At 34.8% G+C, this 19,069-nt stretch overlaps 1 long non-coding RNA gene across 1 annotated transcript; it reads left to right on the forward strand.

The window, feature by feature from the left end:
- On the forward strand, nucleotides 966-18,135 carry LOC110392694. The gene is made up of 2 exons (XR_002434572.1): nucleotides 966-1,154; nucleotides 17,615-18,135. It is a non-coding gene; the product is annotated as an uncharacterized LOC110392694 (long non-coding RNA).

The following is a 19,069-nucleotide window of genomic DNA, read 5'->3' on the forward strand; positions in this document are numbered from 1 at the left end:
TTATTTTAATTATTTGTTGATCCATTAGCACTCTATTCTCCCATACAAGGAAAAGAAAATCCATTGAATTTACCTGTCTGTCATGGCCCCTTACCCCAATAAACTTTGAGTCTATGGGTTGCTTTCAAACAAATTTGACAGAAACGCTGTGTTTTAAGAGAAAATAAAATTATTGTGGATTTTGTGAATCTCACCTATCAGACAGAAGACAGAGGTTAAAATTAGAGAGAAAAAAATGCAGAAAGCCCAGCTGATAAATATTCTGTTTGGCAGTTACTGTTGGCAATGAGCACATTAGGAGCTCCCAACGTGACATACTATCATGTGATCATTAGTCTGCTGCTAAAATGAAGAGGCTATCCAAGGGACGCAGGGTAGAGTTGAGGTTGTACTGTAAGAGGCAAAGAAGAGGTACATTCAGGAAGAAAATGTTATTCTCTCCAACATTCACAGAAATGCATGTTTTAAATAGTAAGATACAATTTACTACACTCTTAAGTGTTGCTTGGTTAAAGAACATTACAGTTATAGGAATACCAAAAAGTGATAATTATATCATAGCTGATCTACTGTAGCATTAAAATTTCCCCCAGGAAGAATTCACTTTGTGAAGAGATTTTTTTTATTTATATCCAGGAGAATTATTAAAACCAGATATAAAGACATAATGCAAAAAATAGTTTTAAATTGCTATTTACTAGTAAATATCTGCTTAACAAATTACATCATGCAGGAACTCCTGAGGAATGAGACAAAAGGTAGGAGATAAATAAGATTTACCTACAAACATAAGAATTTCATCTAAGTAAAAATTTCTTCTGGAACTGCATAAAATGTCCCTTGGATATTTTAAGCTGTGATTCTAGGCATCTTGAAATTATTAATGCATTACTCAAGATTGCCACATATTTTGGATATAAAACAAAAGAGTCCTTACAAAACCACAAGAAAAGGGGACACTCCATCTTAGGAAACGTCCATAAACATGAAGGAGAAGGCATTGTCAGGCAGGGACTTTTCACTTCCTCCAATTCAGGCTGCTCTGTTTTGTTCTGAACAGTGAGTTCTTCCATGAGAGTCATCTGGAATCCAGACATGCAGTGACTTAAGTGACAATCCAAACCACCAGAATCCAGATGTCTTCTCTATGATCAGTAAGTGCTTGAAGGCATATTTGCATCATTATTTTTATAGTATGAATCAAATGAAGTGGCGTTTCCTAGAAAAGCTTTTTGACTTGTGGTAAAGGTGGACCTCTAATGATGGGAGAAGAGAGAGAGCAGGGAGCTGGACTGTGGTGAGTCATGCTATGCGCTGAGTACTATAATCATTGAGTTGCTAGGTCTTTCCTTTACCCGCTTCTTCTCTGACAATGTTTTATGAATCTAACCTTTCATTTCCCTTTTCTTTTGTCTATTCTGCAAAACCAAAATATTTCCTCTCAAGTTGAATAGAAAGTTTTATATGCCACTGACTTTTCTTTTGAAGTTTTGCTTAGAAGAAACAACAATAAAAAAATCACTCTGGATCAAACCATTTTTTTTTTCCTAGTTTGACTGTGGAGAGGAATAATCTATTATTTATGTTCCTATCCACTACATACACAGTTTTCTCTCCAGGGAGAAAATAAGACTAAGAACAAACGAACTAGGACAGATGTTGCTCACATTCTTTCATATACTATGGAAGGTGTTCAGATTCTGCTATAGTGGATGTGGCATGAGAAAATAGAGTGGAAATTGTAATGGTCTTCCAAGGAGGGAAAATAGTTTATGTAAAACATTCTGTTACTAACAGATCATCCGAAATGCGTCAACATCAAGGTAAGGAAACCACTGGGATACAACTCCTGCATGTTACACCTTGTTTTCTGATTGCATCCCCTCCTTAATTTATACCTAAATATTTATTTTGTAAATTCCTAGATGAATGTTGCACAATCTAGCTACAGGTCCCTGGTGTTTACAACACCATCTAAATTCAAATCATACATAGCAGAAACAACAGAGGGCTTAAATTAAGGAACTGTCTAAAGACAGTAAGGAAGAATGTTTTTTTTCCTTAACATGGAATACAGTGTAATTGATTAAAAATAAGTAAATGAAATAATGTCAGTTAGTGTGAGTAAAACAGTAATAGTACTTTGTGTTCAAACCGTTCTTGAGTAACTGATTTACTATTTGGCTACTATATTTATAAAAGCAACATGATTCTGTCTTCAAAATTGAAAACCTGTTCTACCTTTGGTACACATTTTCAGAATATTTTCTTTCACTAACAGCTAGGAGATTTTTCAGCTGTCCTCATTAGAAAACTTCAGTTTATCAAAAATGAAACTGTCCATGGGAAAGGTTCATTTTTCATGTATTTCTTTACTGAAACACATTTTCAAAATGTATTGTCTGTCTGTTTTCAAGAAAAGAAAGCTGAAATTCTGTTCTTCATTGGCCATACTAAATTATGCTAACATGGAATAATAATAAGTAGTAACAGTTGAAATTAAACCAAGAATGTATACTGAAAAAAATGAAAACAAAAACAAACAAGCAAGCAAAAAAAATCTGCAGTTGTTTCTTTTTCAAAACAATTACTTCAGTTTGCTTTCCAGATCAACTGAAGATCATTATCATCATCATCAGAATTTAGCCCAACTTTGGTCAGAAAAAATCCTTGAAATACTTGCTGTTTTGTAATTTTTAAGACTGGAGTCTACTGTGAGCAAAGCTGCTTTGAAAAGTTTGCAGATGAATACCAAACAAATGCCATCAAGGACTAAGCAATCAGTTCCAAAATTACTTGAAACAAACGTCATTAAATTACTTTTTTTTTTTTAAAAAAAAAGGCAGGTGAAATGGAATTAGCCATAGGGGAAGTTAACTACAAACATAGACATAGTGGTACAGAAAGTAAAAACCCTGGGTCAAAAATTCCAGCATTAGTTTAAACCAGAATACTTAGTTCTTGCTAATGGAAATTAGTCCAATTTTTGCATATATTGCCAGGTATAAAATTCCTTGCTGGGAGAGGACTTACCCATCAATAGGCTAATAGGCTAATCACTAGGCCTCAAGTTGCGCCAGGGGAGGTTTAGGCTGGGGATCAGGAAGAATTTCTGTACAGGAAGGGTTGTTAAGCACTGGAGTAGGCTCCCGGAGACGTGGTTGAGTCACCATCCCTGAATGTGCTTAAAAGCCATTTGGATGTGGTGCTCAGGGACATGATTTAGTGGTGGGTTGTTAGAGTTAGGGCAGTATGGTTAGGTTGTGGTTGGACTTGATGATCTTTAGGGTCTTTTCCAACCTGAGCAATTCTATGATTCTATAATTACCAAACCTGTTAAACATCCTATGTGTAGGTTGTTACTTCTAATCTCAATTTGGTACTTAAGTCATGGAATACATTACTCATAATAAGATGCCAAATGTAGAAGCAAAGCTTCTCTATGTTCTGAGACAATAAAAGTGAAGAATTCACACCAGAAGCACTGTTTGTAGAGAAACCATCTTCTTGATTGAAGATAATGCTCAAACTCGGACTAATTATACCATATCAGCATAATTATACTGGACTAATATATACGGACTAATATATACGGACTAATTATACCATATCAGTTGAGTCTTTAGCAGTGCTAGTTGTTCCATTCTCTGTGTGTTGTCAATCATTTACTGGCAAAGAGCTCCAAGAGTAGTATAATATATCCTTAAATACATTATGCTGGTACTTTCCTAAGATTAACTATTGTCTTTTATTTCTGAGTAACTATTAATGCTTAAGTCAGATTCAATCAAAAGACATTGCACCGTTTTATAAGGCACCTGTCCAATTAAGAGAAATTTATTGACATTACATCTCAGTCTTCTTGAGCTAGCATTTAAATGTTTTGCAAAGTTCATTATTCCACTATTACACTGCAAAAAGTGTATGAAATCAGAAATGTTTTATCTCACAGAACCTGATATATCCATGTAGAATCCTTAAGCAACATATCAATGATATATAATCATATTCCTTAACAGAAAAGATCTAATTATTTGGCCGTTCAGCAACAAACATTATCTTTTAATCTAAAAAATTGTACAAAAAATATAAATCAGAAGGAGTCAATAAAGCAGTTAAAATGTTCTCCTCTTGACCTTCTATTTTCTTTTAAATGATTCAGCTTGGTAAAGGCTATTGATGTTGCTCTGTTATAAACGCACTAAAATGTTTTAGGATTAATATACATCAACTATCTTTGGGTGAAAGTTCAGCAGGTGACAAGAAGCATCAACATTTTGCTGCTTTTTTTGAAGTGTTATGTCACGACTCCACAAGAGCACTCAAGCATCTATTTGTCTCTGAACCTGGGATGTGTTTCCCTGACACTTCACTGCATGGTCTTATTCAAAAAAGATTTTTCTCCTCCCAGTTTCTGTCTGAGTTCTGCTTGAGTTTTTTGACAGCATCTGAACAGGACCTCACATGCCTCACCTAGGGTTTGCTTTCCTTGCTGTACACATAACACTGAATTGAGTGATAGGAGGTCAATGTCTCTGCTTTGTATTGCATCTGGAACAAAATATTCATGGTCAGAAGGTTCAATATATAGGGACGATTTTTCTGTCTGAATTCAGTTTGTTTTCTGAACAAAGTGTAATTGTATCTTTTTAAGCCATTCAGGGTCAGTATAGTTATGCCAAAATGCACAGAATTTAGTTCTACCTCTTGCACCATTTGTGATAGTTTGATACTGAACTTCTTTCCAAGGAAGTCCCAAGGTTTAATTTTTTTGTCCTAACATACATGATTAGTTCCAAAATCGATTGAAGCTGACTGGAGCAAGATTTGCAGAAGTATTTAAAAACCTACAGTACTGATGCCTGTGGGAAGCAGTCTCCAAAATATTGAAGATTTGGATGCTGTAATCCTTCTGATCAACTCAGCTCTTGATAGTATTCTCATAAATATTTCAAAAAAATCAAGAATTTCTGTTGCAAGCAGTCTTCATGGGAAGATTGGATATAGTCCTGGTTTGAGTGTATCATCTCAACAAATACTGAAATGTCACACATTTCAGAACTGTAATTAAAGACAAAATTATAGAAATGGTTTTCAGGCATGAAAAGAGTCCTCTTTATTTTATTTCATTTTATTTTTATCAGCTTTGGAATGAGTCTATTCATTACAAGTATTTGAGCCCCAGAAGTACTGCACATGTCAGCCTCCAAGCTGCTTCTTGCTTAATTCCTCCCCCACACAGAGATTTGATTGCCCTTCTGTACTCATTTGTCTTCTCAAAAAGTGCTAAAGAAGTAGAAGCAGAGTTCGTGGAAGCCATGGAAAGTCCTTGATGATAAAACTCAAACTACTCATCTTTCCACATAGACTATGAGAAAATTTCAGAATTTTAAGTTTTTAAATTTTATTAAGAATTCTCTCAATCATTACTGAGAATTTAGTTGTCTACCATCCACTGAAATGTTTTCCTCCAAATAAACTTTCTCCAAGGGAGAAAAATGAGAAAAGGAAAAAAAAATGTGATAGTAATCATGTAATGTTGTAATACAGTAATAGCGTATTGTTCTTAAATTTAAATTCCAAGGAACATTCTCAAGTGGTTTCATGGTTAGAAAATGTAAACGTTTCTGATGAATATTATCATTAATTGATGACTAAGTGTAGAAAACTCAGAGCAAGTTAGAGAAAAACACTGTGAATTTGATAAGTGATAAAATCTTGTAGTCTAACTTGTCTTGTTTTGTAAGACTGCACTTTATTTTTTTTGTTCATGGGCCCTGCTTTGTCTATTCTTTCGACTCTTGACTCAGCAGACTCGTCCTGCTTTCAGAATCCTGATACACCTTGGAGGCATTTATCTGACTTAATGTAGTGCTGGACAATATAAACATACAGTCATCTGGCCTCTCCTTATGGAAGGGCTCTAATGGCAAATTATACAATCTTGAAATCAGTGCCTGAAATAAGTTAGATAAATAGTCTCAACAGTGCAAATTTCTTACCCATTTATTATGATGAAGCTCACAATTTATATGGAGAAGTCCATATTGTAAGCAGATAAAGTTACATGACGTGATTCCCACTGCTGGTGGTTACAGCGTACAAAGATTTGGAGGCAGATTTTAATTTCTTGGAAAACGAGATTTCTAAGTAGGGAAGAACAGATTGCTGTAAAATGTGTTTGTGCTGGTGAGAGAGAGCACCTAGGGGATTGCTGTGATTCCAGCGTTTTGTAAATGGCAGTCAAACAAACAGCAAAAAAATCCAGTGCTGTCCTAGAAAAACAACAATGCTTTCTGCAGGGAGATGAGACATAAACAGAACACTGAAGCTGTCCAGAGGAGTATTGAGTATTTACACATCTATGTACACTCACATATGCAGTTCTTGTTACTCTGCTAATAGCAGAGGTGCAAGGCTTCTTTTATATTCCAAATCACAGACTTGCTTACATAAGCTGTTTGCCTGTTATCAAAATTCTACTTGTTGTTTGCAAGCAATGCTTATTCTCAAGACTTTATAAATGTGACAATTCCCTTTATGACCACCGATAATAGGATTGTAAGTGCGTTACTAGAGGGTGGCAAATAGCGGAGTACATTCGTTCATTATAGTGCGGATTTATTTCCATAGTATTCCCAAATTCTTTTCTTCACATTTCCTATCTCCACTGTGATACTAATCGTCTTTGCTTTAGCATATCTCACTATTATGCTTGGCTTGAACAAGTGAGATAAAGCAAAGAGGAAGGAACAGATGGTGGGAAGCAAATTTGGGTGGACAAGATACATTTTTCTGTGTCTTGCTGCCTCTCACAAGGTGTAAGAATCGGAATGGAGCAGAGTTTGTAGCTCAGTGTCTACCATGGGTTTGCAAAAAAATTTGTTTATAAATTGCATACCACTAAATCTATAAAAACACTAATAATTTATTTTTACTTTGTTATTTCAAGAATGTGGGAGACAATATCTACTTGTACCAGGAAAGAATAGATTGTTTTAGAGGCAACAATCCAAAACTTCCTATCTTTGTGCTGTTAATGATTCTTCATAAAATAATTAATATAACAGTTGTAAGATACATCACAAAGGAGAAGAATTATTTGGTGAAAAACCTCTATAGGAGCACAAGCCTCGTGGAGTAGATATCTATTATATAGTTGCACATTGCAACAGAGGCTGGACTTCATATGCCAGTGATCTTTTCCAGACGTGTTTCCCTGTACCACAGAAGAATGATTTGAATGTGAGAAGATTGTGAGATACAAAATCACATTCTGTTACAGAAGTACAGAAAGACTTAAACTCTAATAACTACTTTTTAAATTATTTCTTTCATAATTTTTCAATCATATTGCTTTCCTCACCTGGGTAAACTTAGGGACACACATGAGCAGCATTGTTAGGTACCTCTTATTTATTTCTTATACAGAAGGAACATAGTAAATATGTCATTTATGCTATAAAAAACACCATATATTTACTTGTTAAATTCAAGATATTAAATAGTCCAAGGAAATACTTGTGGCTTGGATACCTATGCTGCTGTCAGAATACATTTTTTTCATAACAGTTTCTTAATTATTTAGTCTTTCCTACTCATGAAATAGCCAATCATGTAAAACAGCAAATATTTTAAAAGGTCTATATAGTCCTTCCTTATTCTATTTTCTAATGTCCCCCCAAAATAACTAACTAACTAAATAAATAAATAAATAATCACATTTCTTCTAATTCTGCAGTATATGTTTATTTGACAAGCTCTTCCATTTCAAGTCATCACCACATGAGGATTCACTTGTATTTTACTCCCCACTAGAAGCCCTTCATACTTTCTAGTACTGAAATATGTCATCTTACTCAAGTAGTTATGTTAGAATTAATCCATACTTTCCTTCTCAGAGTGTATACAGTCTGCTTCAGAATAGTCTTAGACTGGAAAACTTGAAGTTAGCAATTTTTGATTACTAGAGCAGGACACATTCTCATATGTGATAAATCAGCAAGCTTGGCTGAATCTGTATTTGGCCTATAGCAAATAATGAGTGAGGAAGTTGCTGTTTGATTTAAATGAAAATTTTATAAGTCTACAGAAGAGACCTACTTTGCATGCTGCTGAATCAGCAAGGTTCGATCTGACTTCAGCCAGCGTTATTTATGTACGCTAAGGACAACTACATTTCAGTTGTCTGGTCAGCTCTCCTTAAAATCAGTGGAGAGACATGGACATTCTAGCTGTGTAACTATTCTCATCCTATGGTATATATTTAAGGTTTGATTCTGCTGCCCATGCTAAAGAATCTAGTGCAATTTTAAATGCCTTGAGTTATTCAAAATATCCACATGGAATCAGAAGGTGTAACAGAGGACCTAGTGGAGACCTGATTGCACTAAGTGGTGGCTGAAGGCGCACTGGGATACACTGTGCATCTCAAATGACATTATACACCTCAGTTTGAGCAACAGAATAAAACTATAGCTCTAGTAGCTCTAACAAACTGAATATTATAAAGGGTGATGATCATTGATAGTGATCTAACCTGACCTAACCCTAAATTGTAGGTTAAAGGTGATGTGTCTTAGGGAAGGTACTGGAGTATGTATTAGAGATGGTAGTGATTGTTAGCATGTCATATCCAACATGGTATTCAGTAAAGATGACAGAAAGGGCAAGTAACACACATATTCTCCAGTAAAATATATATATACATATATATAAAAAAACTGCCTGTCCAAATTACTGCAAAACAGGACAGCTGCGCAACAGAATATCTGCACGGTGTTAAAAGTATGTTTCTTCTTCAGAAATTCAAATTCTTGGTGGAGATATTGATTCATTAGTTTATCTAAACTTAAGTGTTGTCCATTTGTGACCTAAAAAGTTTAAAATCTCAGTGTAGTTAATGGACGTCTAGTCAAAACAATCTAAAGTTTTAGAACTGTCCATAGTTGTTTTTCTCCTGCACTGTAAACTAAATCTGTCCTTATATTCTGTTGAATGGATATTTATTGACTTTTGAATTTAGGTGCTAAACTCATATATGGACATCTAGATAAAAGCGTCTTAATGTAGGTAATTTATCCTGCAAGCCTTATCCCTTCCAACTTTTCTTCCCTGCTTCTGTCCTGTCAGCAAAATCAGAACACTGGTATTTCTTCTCTTCCATCTAAATTTTTTCTGTTATGAGATTAGTTTGCCGGTTAGAACTAGCTGAGAAACATGTTATGAAACTTCTTTCCCTTGAAAATATCTTTGTTTTCTTTCTACAGAGCTAAAATATGTTAAATGTGCATTTTGACCAAAGTAATAAAGAACAGCAAAAAGTAAGCTTTAAAAGTGATAAGTTTTGGAGAAAGAACTAAAGCAAGCCCTCATTATTTTATATCTGTTAACCATGTTTAATGGAGCCAATCTCAAATGGAGATTTTATGTGTGTGAAACAAAGGATGCTTTAATAAAAATATTTGGTTTGATAGTCAATATTGAAAAAAATGTCTTGGTGCAGCTTGTAGTCTTATGTTCTGGATCTTTTTGTACTCTTTCACATAAAATATGATTGAATACAAGTGAATTCTACTATCCTGAAGAGTGAGGCCTTCCCAGCTGTTATCTCACACAATGATTAAAGTTTTTAAACTCCTCTACTTTGGCATAAATGCCTGCATCATATTTCTTATAAATCAAAAAGTGAGAGGCATATAGAGTAGTGGAAGGGGTTCCATTGATTAAGATCTTTGTTTTTTTTGTTAAAATCCATATATTTTTGAGGGGCAAAATGCAACAAAAATGAATGTATACATAAACTTGTAGAACCCTAAGAATTTAGACTTCAGCAGGTCATGTTGCTTCACAGGCTTAAGAGGTAGTTCATACCATTATTGAATAAAAGCAAAAAGTATAGTTACCATAGCAATGACCACAACACGTGATGCTGATATTTCCCTCTGAGATTTTAAAGACCCACACATTTTTATGGAAGCAGTACCTGAAATATCTCAGCTGCTCTTGTTGATCTTTGTTTTTTTATTAAAATGTACTAGATTTGAAATACTCATCAGCAGCTATTTCTGTGGAGTGATTTTGAAGAAGGCCAAGAAAGCAGTTGCAAGAGTACTAATTGAACATAGATGCTGTAAAGTTTCATTGTCAGCTGTTATTGGAAAGACATATTTTCACATATTATTATACTTGAAACAGAAAGAAAAAGGAGAAGCTGTATAAAGTCATATTTCCCAGATCAGATAAACACCATCTCTTGCTCCTTCCCTCTGGAGTGGTGAGTCTAACATATGCAGCAACAGTTTAGTAGGAAATATCTCAAACTCCTCTAGACTAGTGGTTTCCAAGCCTATCCTGTCATTTCCCTGCTTTCCCATTAATTTTCTCCAAATGAGAGAGCGCAGACTACGTAATACAGATTATCATATTAGTTTAAAATATTAATCAGGTGTAGGCACTTGGAGTATTAATCTTGTGTTTGCTGACAATTTACTTACATTTCATTGGAGTTTTAAGGAAAGCTATTCTTATAATGCAGTTATTTCAGAGGACAAGAACATAAAAATATTTGAAAAACCTTCCAGCTAATCCTTTTGGAAGAAATTCTAGGGAAATAACCCAAAAGAACATTGTTCTGGCATACAGGACTTAAAGCTCAAAGAAGGGTATTATGAAGTTCTACAGGAGGCACAATCATCTGGAAGAAATGTAAATGGAATTTTTAGAATGTTTCAAACTTTAGAGATCCATTACTACTTACTCACAGACCAAGTTTAGGATTCACTTCAATTTTAATCAAATTCAATTGGCCTACGGAAGTATCCTTCTTAAGTAACTATTTGATGAATCTCTTCCTTCTTTTTAGCTTAAATCAGAGATGCTGTTTTTTTATGGTTTATGATTTTATTTTTATTTTATGATTTATCCAATAAATCACCAATGTTGATGTACACTTCTGTATACAGAATAATACACTTTTTTTTTTTAGTTAGCTTTCTGGACATTTCAGAAGCAACCTACATAGTCTGCTGTTGAAAACTTGTCCTGCTGTGATACAGCATTTCTGTAGTCTGTATAATAATTTTTATACTATACTCCTGCAACTGATACAGATATAGCTGTACATAGTCTTTGTATATGTTGATGTATATGTGGAAAATACTATTATTTAATTTTAATAATAATTCAGTGTAGGAGAGAGTTGTATAGATACAGCATAGCAAATGTCTGAGAAAGCATTTCAGTAAGGTAGAGATCATTGACAGTGAGTAATGGTTTCATATAACAAAAACTGTCAAAAGGATAATTTACAGATAATATTAAGAAGGGTAAATGAGGAGACAATAGTTCAAAGTGAAAATACGCTCAGGGTGCAGTGATCCAAAAATTGTATTTGAAGGCTATATAATGGAAATACAAAGCTTGCAGAGCTGCGTGCTTTTGAAATAGAAGGAAATGTATAGTCTAATTGTTAAATATGGCTCCATTTACTGGACAAAGAGTATTATCATCAAAACAAGGCAAAAAACAAAGAACCAAGCACTCATTTATTCTGTAGGTAATGAACTCTCTACAGATGGGTGGAACAAAAGTATGTGGATTTGTACACTCCCATTTAAATTCTTAGGGGTTATCTTGTACAAGTTTTTCATCTCTTTACATATAATGCTGAAAATTAAGGTTTGGTTGTTCTGCCTATCGTGCAAACACACAACTTTCCTGTTGCTTATGAATGGAGGTGTCTTAATTACATTCTTCTGTACATCTCTGAACAATGTAACAGATTTATTTTTGAGTCACTCGTTTATCAGGTACTTGAAAGCAACACAGATATTGTGAAATTATTGATGAAATTTAGTACCAAAAGCATTCAGTTACATTCAATCAGGGTAAAACAGGAATTCAATCCTCTCTCAAAGCACAAGAAGATAAATTTTGGATCAAAGAAATGTTGTTAGAAAACAGAAGCCCTTTTTTTTAACCACTGAGATATAGAACTAGATCACCGAGCCCAGTGTCCTACCTGTGCTGTCAAGTATATTATATAATACCATCAATAAATGTAATATTGTCTGCTCTGAGAGTAATTAAAATGTTGTCCTCCTCTTTTCATTTTGGACAGATGTTGCACAACTCTGATGGTTATTGTCTTTTTCATGTTCCAGTCTAAAGATATTCGTGATTGATGTAAAAACATTTATTCTTATGCCTTCGTTATTCTGTACACTTTCCCCTTCTTTGCTGTATTTTGAAGAGTGAGTTTAATTCTGGCTCAGTCTTTATTTCTGTGACTTTTGAATGTTACTTATTTAGTTTCAGTTTTACAGGACAGATATCCTTTCTCTAACAACTTACCTTCTCACAGAAGTATTCAAGCCTGAAGTCTGACTTCAACTTCAGATTCTAATGAAATAAACTTTGGGAATGAATTAATCTTAGCCATCATAGAGGGAAAGTACACTCTGTTATAACCACCTCAAGAGTTTCCATTGATTACAAGGTGAGATCAACATGAAACCTCATTTTATGGGATGGGCAGAGATAGTAACCTTAACTAAAGCCATACAGAGCACATCTGTTTTCCAGAATTTTACCATTTACTTCCAAGCAGCATGTACAATGAAGTGTTAGATCACTCTTCTCTTTCCAGATTGTGCAACCATTAAACCAGCTAACACAGTTGCTATTCTTCTAACACAGTGCTTCTTTTTCAATATACATAGTAAGTTTTATTAAATCTATAATTCATATTTCTTAGTTCCTGTTGTCACATCAAGAGTTGCAAGCAAAAATAATAATGAAATACATCAGGAGTTATAAGCTAGAATGGTTATAAGAATGTTGCAACAAATAAAATGTTATACAAGTCCAGTTATACTCTCCTTGAGCCTCTATATAAAACTTCTGGCATGTGTTGAAGAATCACAAACTCAAAATGACTCCAGCTACACAAATGATTTGGGGATTTGAGTCTTTAGAATGGAAGGTTCTGTTTGTGTGTTCTCATGTTCTCACTGGCCATTATACACTGCATAAAGATATCAAGGAAGATCTTAGGTGGATGGAGGTTTGTTCTAGCCTGTATTCTCCAGCTACAGTTGTAGCAGATTATAAAGATAAAATGGTGTTAATTTTATGGAAATTGTGCAAAAATTGCTTGCATATTTAACCTCAACGTCTTTGTTGAAGAACTGGATGATAACATACTTGTTTACTTTTTTTTTTCTGCTACAGAAAGATCATTTCTATGAAAAAAGGGAGGAAACACAGAGATATGTGCCTTACTATGTAGGTCAACTATTAATTGGTTTCAGAGGGCTTTATTCTTTAAAATAAATCATCCTTTTATACTTATAGAAGACATTTGTTCCATTTGCAGTATAAATTGGGACACATGCAGTTTCCTTTGTTGTTCTCCAAACCAAGATGAGTAAGCAAGCCCATTAACTCAATGAGCAATATAGTGAGGCCTTTTGCAAAATACTTCAGAAGAAAAGTAGAAAAATCTCCATAACCACAGGTGAACAATAAAATAGCTATAAGGCTAAAGTATTGTTTGCAATATACCCTTAATCAGTGGCTCTTCTTTTTACATCTCAGTGTGAAATCTTCGTATCAGTGAAGTTGGTTTCAGAAGAAATAAGGAATTTTTATAAAATCTAAACGCCACAAGAAATTAGTTTCTATCTCTACCAAACATCCATTAAAGGCTCACAAATAGACAATTCTCAGCTCAAAATAGTTTCTGTCAAAACTTCAGCTTGAATAACAATGTCTTACATTATTAAAAATTATAACATTATTTAGAAATAGCTCCATCTTACTTAAAATATGTAACGTTGCCTTAAGTGAATTTTTTTTCTCTTTAGATAAATCTTCTAGAATTAGTTTAGACAGATAAAGGAATTAATAACTACTTATTGTAGAAGCTATCTTCTGTGGATGACTAGTTTGACTCCAGATTAGCTACGACTGGACAGTTTTATCCTCATTTCAAAATAAAGTGTAGTCATAACTCAAAATGATGCTGCTTTCATCTTTGTTATTACACTGTACTTGTACCATTACTGTACCACACTGTACTTCTCATACCACTGCAGAAAAAATTTATTTCTTTAGCCTGTTGTCCATCCGGTAAACATAGATTTCACAATTTGTTCCTTTATTTCATATTATATTTTCTTTTTAAGTGAGCATTATAAATGGAGTATAGAGTGGAAGAGTAAATCTGAGACTGTATGTGTACAAGTCTATGCAGCTGGGTGACATGCACTCCAGGGTCCCAAGGGAACTGGCTGATGTGGTTGCCAAGCCACTCTCCAACATATAAGAAAATTCATGGCTATCAGGTGAAGTCCCTTGTGACTGAAAAAAAGGGAAATATCACTCTCATTTTTAAGAAAGTGAGAAAAAAAGACCCAGGGAACTACAAGGCAGTGAGCCTCACCTCTGTGTCTGGAATCATGGAGCAGATCCCCCTGGAAGACGTATTAAGGCACGTGCAAGACAAACAGGTGAGACAGCCAGCGTATCTTCACTAAGGGCAGATTGTGCCTGACCTGTCTGGTGGCCTTCTAGTAGAAGGGACAGCATCAGTGGACAAAGAAAGAACAACTGTTGCCATCTGCCTGGACTTCTGCAAGGACTGCGACATGGTACCACACTTTGACTTGATCTCTAAATCTCTGAAGCCCATAGAGAGCAGCCATAAGGATAAGAAGCTGGGGATCCTGGTGGATGAAAGACCAAACATGAGCCAGCAGTGTGCACTTGCAGCCCGGAAGGCCAACAGCATCCTGGTCTGCATCAAAAGAGGGGTGGCCATCAGGACAGGGAGGTGATGGACCCCTTCTACTTTGACCTCATGAGGCCACATCTGGAGTACTGTGTCCACGACTGAGGCCTCCAGCTCAGGAAAGACATAGAGCTGTTGAAGCAGGACTAGAGGAGGGCTATGAGGATTCTCTGAGGGCAGGAGCACCTCTGATGTGAGGAAAGGCAGAAGGAACTGGGCTTGCTCAGCCTGGAGAAGAGAAGCTCCAGGAAGACATCATTGTGGCCTTCCAGTACGTAAAAGTTTATAATCAGGAGGGAGACAGACTTTTTACATGGACTAATAGTGATAGGACAAGGGTGAATGTTGTTAAAGTAGATTTAGATTAAATGTTAGGAGGAAAGTCTTCACTCGTGCTAGAACAGGCTGCCACAGAAGCTGTGGGTGTCCCATTTCTGGAGGTGTTCAAGGCCAGGTTGGATGGAGCCTTGGGCAGCCTAATATAATACTTATCTAGTGCATGATTTAGTAGTTGATAATCTTGCCCACAACAGTTGGAACCAGATGACCTTTAATGTCCCTTTCAACCTAAGCCATTCTATGATTCTAAAAAATAGTCATCATTTAGGTAATTAAAAGACAAAATGAAAACATAACACAAGTACTACACTTGCCATTGATAGTTTACAAGATCCACTGTCTTTCTGTTCTGTATTTAAATTGATTTTTTGCAGGAAAAACAGGGTAGGAGCTGTCTCATACCATGTATGTACAACTTAGGAACTCTGAACATGTACAAGCTGTACAACAAAGAACTACCATAATGTAGTCAACAAAAATAATGACTTTCTAGGAAGTGCTATGCGAGGGCATTCCAAAACATTTTTAGCAGTCATCTCTCTGTGGAGAAAGGCCTGAGTTAGTCACTAGTCTTCCCTATGTTTCGTACTAGGTACTAAAATGCATGTACTAAGTAACATTCCGGTCTAAGTCTTCACAATACTGAGCTTTTTATGCCTGGACACTAGTGCTCCCATAAATAACAAATCACAGAAGTCCAAATGGCTCTTTTGATACATGTGTAGTATACATGCATAAACAAGTCTGAGCCACTGCCCATCAACCTAGTAGCTCCTAGATGTACAAATGCAATGCAGTTTCTAGAACACATCTGGAGGCAGTTTGGAAATTACATCATAAGAGTATCTAGGGAAGCATATGTAAAATAATATGTTAGAAAGTCCTCATAGTGGAATATAGTACAAGAGTTGCATATATTTCAGAAATACCTTAAATATTGCTAAAAGATATTAAAAAGATATTAAATTTGTGTTGGTTTTGCACAGGAAACAAACATTATTTATTAAGCATCAAGTTAGTAAGCTTCTAAATTAAGTGATATTCAAAGGCATTTTATTGCTTAATGTCCCAAACAGACTGATTTTCTCAGCCAGTTTGTCCTGGTTTGTGAACAAAATAATAATTAAAAAAAAACATTTAAATTTAGTAAGTTTGTTATCAAACAGCTTTGAAGAGAAATATTATTTGTTCCTTCTCACATTTTGCTTTTCAATCTGAATTTCATTCAATATTTTACTTCAGAATAACAATAATGCCAGAGGAGTTTAGGGTCTAGGTATTTGAAGAGGGGTTGCCTCTGCCACTGAGTGATTACAACTAAAACATAGTCTTTCAATACCTCTATTCTTTACATTTGTCTATACGATCTACTTGAATCCCAATCACTTAGGGACATGGTCATTTTCTTACTGTACCTATTTTGTACCTAGCATAACATGGACCTGGATTTAAGGCCTTTAGATGCTATCATAACCATGTCTGGGGACATATATTTCTATATATGTATTCTGTTTTATCTACAACAGTTTTATTACACTCCACAGACATGACATTCACTTCCTTTCAGGAGTTCAGTTAATCTGTAGCAGCACAGAGTTGATAAAGTCAAACAGTAATGCTGTTTTGTCATCATGTTTTAAATGGTATGCTGAATGTAAGGTGGAACTCTTAGATACTTACCTCAGGGTTAGTTTCACAGTCTCTTGCTTTGTAGTTTTCAATGACCTGTTCAAAAAGCTTATGTTATGCATTACTGAATTGTAACTGAATCTGATTATGCTTGTCCTAAAGGGAAAACTCCCAGAACACGATCAATCTATTTAGAGATTTGATGTGTGATTTATACAATTTACAAGCTGTGTTTCATACAAACTATCACCATGCTTACCTTATTCGAATGTCTTGAAGGTTCAAAGAGTTGTACAAACACTGATAATTAACTCTGGGATTTTCAAAGAGATCTAAGAGTGAGACACCCATCTACCTCTGAATTGGCTAGCTGACTCCTGGAGGCCTCTTTGAGAAATCCATTCCTTGATTATTTCAGTCACAGCTCTTCTCCAGAATAGAGAACACTTCCTTACTTGTCCTATCTGCAAGTCCTAGTATGAAAGATTCCACCTGATCAAACTTGATATGTTACAAATAAGATTTTCAGAGAATAACTTGATTCCAAAAGGGATAAAAACAAGTAAAGTTTTGTTAACAGACTCTTGAAAACGTCAGACTACAAGTTCTACTAGTGGAAAGTTGAAGTGTTAAGATGAAAATAAAAAATAAATGTTTATTAGCAGTAAAGATGATTAAACCTTACAATAATTTATTGTAAATTGCTAGAGATTGTCCATGTTCAGCAACACTAAATATATTTATCCCTGAGCTATGCAATGTTTTGATCTTAAAACTGCATGTTTCTATTTTTTCAGCCTTTATACTACATGATGTTATCTCTTAAATATTTCCTGTTTCTGTTTTTTTCAGAACACAGCTCCTTCCAGAGAGAAAGGGAAAATATCGCAAAACATCTAGATGCCGTCGAAGGATTTTCATCTAATAAAAAAAATGTAAAATTGAATTTGTATTTTGCATATGCACACTGACTGCTCTACTCATAGCCTGTGTAACCTCCCACAATTAGAATGTGATAGGGCTCTTATGTTGAGGCTATTTAATTCTTTCCAAGTGGGTATACTACATTCCAGTTAAATTGTGTCTCTAATGTACAGAGAAAAAAAAAAAAATCAAAGACCTGGTATCCTGGTGGTAGTAACATGCTATGCTTAAGTTTTCAGCTTTAATTTTCACTGGAAGTTTCTGGGTATTGTAAACCATACACAATCCTGTATTAAATTGTCTTGGTAGGCCTCACAACAGAGGTTACTTGCAATATTGTATGTCCAACTGTGCTTTCACATTACATCTATGTTCCAAAAACCAGAAATCAGTTCAAAATGAGTTTGTGACTTTCAGTGCAAAATAATAAACTCTTTTTACACAACTGACCCATTATACACACATTTTCCAGTCTGAAGCAACAATCTTTGCTAAAGAGAAACATAAATAAGTTCTTACTTTGGCAGTTTTATTCCAAATTGTGATGCAAGATAACAGATGAGCAATATTATTCATTGACAAATGGGTTTGATCGGACTAGTGCAATGGTTCATTAACCTCATGATAAGTTTGGGCTATCTCAGAAGTGTTCTTGCTGTGAATTTAGATTTGATGATGGCTCACACATCAAGGAAACAAATTGCCTCGTCTTTTACAGGAAAAAAAGAGGGAGGTTTAAAGAAGTTAATTGATGTCTTTTAAATCCCATGACTAATAAAGCATTTTTTCTTCTATATATTTCTTTCTAATTCTTATGAGATAAATGAGACAGACAGAATGCCAAAAGCAGAGACTGCTTTAGTTCTGTTGTTACCAATTAGAGGGAGTCAAAGAACTCTGATTACAATTATCAGATTTTAATGAGCAATTGTCTGTCAAGATTTTTTCACAACTTTAAAGGTATATGCAACATTTGTATGCCGTGTACAGGTTCCCCTGTACAGAGGGTTTGTCTTTAGATAATCAGTACCAGATTTTTAACTATCAGTTAAACTATCACCCTTCACTAGGTGTTCTGAATATTTTTTTTAATCTCTTGGAAGAGATATTGATTCTCTTGTTTAATCTAATAAAATATGGACTAAAATATTAAAATCACAGTAAATCAGGAAAAGCAAAATTTGAAGTTACAAATCAGCTGATATAAGCTGGCATTTTTTTAAATGAGTTTTTTTTCCACTTTTTCTGCATTTTTTTTTTTCACCTTTAAAGTAACTTACTGGAGCTGCTGGGTTTGAAAACTTCAAAGTTCATGTTACAATAGATGTCCTAGCATTCAACTTATTTTTACACATATATAACAATGCAATGGGAAATGAGGAA

The sequence above is a fragment of the Numida meleagris genome, chromosome 1 (genome assembly GCF_002078875.1).
Source record: "Numida meleagris isolate 19003 breed g44 Domestic line chromosome 1, NumMel1.0, whole genome shotgun sequence".
Taxonomy (NCBI): domain Eukaryota; kingdom Metazoa; phylum Chordata; class Aves; order Galliformes; family Numididae; genus Numida; species Numida meleagris.